Source organism: Lepeophtheirus salmonis, chromosome 14 (assembly GCF_016086655.4).
Source record: "Lepeophtheirus salmonis chromosome 14, UVic_Lsal_1.4, whole genome shotgun sequence".
NCBI classification, from domain to species: domain Eukaryota; kingdom Metazoa; phylum Arthropoda; class Copepoda; order Siphonostomatoida; family Caligidae; genus Lepeophtheirus; species Lepeophtheirus salmonis.
Window position 1 is genome coordinate 10,092,831 of NC_052144.2, and position 2,981 is coordinate 10,095,811.

At 29.6% G+C, this 2,981-nt stretch overlaps 1 long non-coding RNA gene across 1 annotated transcript; it reads right to left on the reverse strand.

Moving 5' to 3' along the window:
- Nucleotides 1-424: 424 nt before the first annotated feature.
- On the reverse strand, nucleotides 425-1,592 carry LOC139907230 (uncharacterized). The gene is made up of 3 exons (XR_011783682.1): nucleotides 1,440-1,592; nucleotides 1,142-1,383; nucleotides 425-880 (listed from the first exon to the last, which is right to left on the reverse strand). It is a non-coding gene; the product is annotated as an uncharacterized lncRNA (long non-coding RNA).
- Nucleotides 1,593-2,981: the final 1,389 nt, after the last annotated feature.

The following is a 2,981-nucleotide window of genomic DNA, read 5'->3' on the forward strand; positions in this document are numbered from 1 at the left end:
TATTGGAGAAGAGCGTCTATTGATGAACTTTTTTCATCAATAGATGACTTCACTTTGGATTTGATCTCCCTTTTCTAATTGATTAAAAGTGTTGAAAATAGTGTTTCTGATTTGATTTCCAAGATGTGTATATATTTGTGGTTCATTTTTGAAGAATTTATTAGCAAGGATGCTTCATCCTCTCCTGTACATATATATATATAGAGAGAGAAAGAAAAAAAGCGAGGATATCTGCCTGAATATGTACCTTTAACTTCATGAATTTTAAACTTATATTATGGATTAAGGACCTATCTGTGGATTATTTAGCATTTTCAGCATGAATTAGTTCATATTTTGCCTATTTTAATGCAACAAATCGTTATTATTGCCACTACTCAAACCGAAGAAACGGCACATAATAAAGTTGGCTTGATATTTATTTCACTTCAAATGGATGCTGATAATTTATTGTAAGAGCGAGTTCAACTTTAACTTACGGATATTTATGTATTACATTATATTTAGATATGAATGCTATGAATCTTTAATTAGAATAACTCACGATTACATTTATCCATCGATATAGAGTAATTCACCTATAAAGTAATAAATAAACTTATTTCTTTTTCAGTTTATTTTGATTTTATAATTTTATCATGTATTGCCCAGAAATAAATAATATTCTTTCATAAGAAATTAATTGAGCAAGATCGGAAATGGTTTGATTGAAGCTATTAATTATAATAATTGCATCTTATTCGGTAACGTCCTCATACTTAGTCTTCAAAAAAGCAAGTAAATTCAAAACTTTGCTACCTGTATTTATTTGCTCTGCAACCACCAATGACTCATTTCATAGATTAAAATCTTATTTGCAAGACTTGAATAAATGTACAACCTAAAATGAATTAAAATTAGTTATCAATCATTAATTAATTAAGAATAGAGTTATTAAATCAAAATAATAATTAATTATCTTCTCAAAAAGAGAGTTATCATTTCACTAATTTTGTGTGTCATACAAAATATCTTAATCTGATTTTATGTACAGAAATTGTCCTTCATCTTCCCATCAATCTACTCTTATTTTTGTAGTCCCACAATTGATATATAATTTTTGTTTGAGCTCCGACAAAATTGAAATATCATCTTCTCTTACAAACTTTAGCGCCCTTGATTCTATTTCATCATTTTTTCGTTGACGCCTCTCCTTAGCCATTGATATTATACTGGTATTTTGTTTAATTGTTACTTTTGTTCTTAATCCTAAAGATGGACTTTTCCTTTAGATACTTCTTTTTAGCTCTTCATTTTTTCGTTTAGTTTCTGTTTCAAAATATTTATTCATGTTTAAAATGAAGTGAAAAACAATTATTTTTGAGTTATCAACGGATTTATAATCTATATAAACAATAATAATTGTATATAAACTAAAATAAATATACAGTAATGTTTACCAGGTATCCAAGTTATTGGTATTGCTGATATCCATTTATTAAGAATTTCCATGTTTGATGTTGGAACTTTATGCAAAGAAGTTCTTAATTTTTTATCATTGAGCTTACGATCATATGATTTCAAAGTGTGACAACAATTTGAAGGCATATTTGACTCTGAGGAAGAATAATCAATTTCTATGCAAAATAATAATTATTTATAACTAATTGACGATAAAAGAATATATTTATTAACTTTTGGATCAAAACATAATTACGTCTAATAGAGAGGTTGCGTGATTTTAAACGGGAATATGTTATTCAGATATTAAGGCTTCGATGTTAGGGATCGCACATTGTCTAGGCACATATTTAGAGGGTCGAACACAAAAAAGTTTGGGAACCACTGGTCCAAGTCATGGATCAAGAATTGATATTTACCTTTTTATCTAATACACGCCTGTTAGCTTAAGTAGATTCCTTGTCACATTTGTATAATTTCCCCCACGCAAGATGTTGCTTTTAGGATACAACAAATGATGTCAGTTCCCCTCATAACCTATTCAAAAAAAAAAATCCAATTCATAGAAATCACTTCTTAATTCATTAAGGTTGTATAGTTGAACTGTTTAATGTCCAGGCGCTAGTATCGTGGCAAAAACGTCAGGATTTTAAACGATAACTATGACTGAAAAAATAATTAAATGTTAAGTCAGTGACTTTTACAACAACATCTCCAGACTCCAATAATCAAACAGAAAATATTTTCCCCGATGAACGAAGAACGCTGACCAGGAATATTATCTCAACGAAAGTGAACTGAACCCTGGCATCCTCTAAATGACAAAAAATGCACAAACAGAATATCAGACTTTCTCTGGGGAGTAGAAAAGTCACCATGGACATTTTAATATCTGCTTCCTTTAACTACCAGGGAAGAATAATAAGAGGATTAGAAAATGCAAGAAAACTCACTAGTAAAATAAATAGTTTTTAAATCTAATCATATCAATGTCAATTCAATTACATTAACAATATAAAATCACTACTATTAATATTAAAGGAAAATGCTTTTAGGTTGTCTTCTTTTACGTTTTATAATATGCTCACAATCCTTTCTTTTAACGTAAACTCTGTGTCAACTCGTTCTAAAGTAATAAAAATATTCAATCATTTAAAAGCACTCCACTTTCTAGACATAGCAGGTCTAGTTGATACAAGACTAAGAGATCCTCACACATTGGATTTTTTGATACCAGATTATCACACATCGTTCTCACCTAGTGCCCAAATGACAAGAAAGCATCCGTTATGTGGGATCCTATTTATTAAGGGAAAAAATATGAACCCCAAGCTACAAGTATCGAATGTTGGAGGAAATTATGTAGTAGTTTAAATAGAACTGAGGAGGGTTTTTTTCTGATATTATTATGTATTCCAAAAACGTATCCGAAAAATATAATCCCCATGGGTGATCTTAGCATAACAAGAGTACCCAAAAGAGACACAGATAGATATGATGGATCAAAGATTGTGAAGAGCAGAGATAATTAAGAAGAAAAA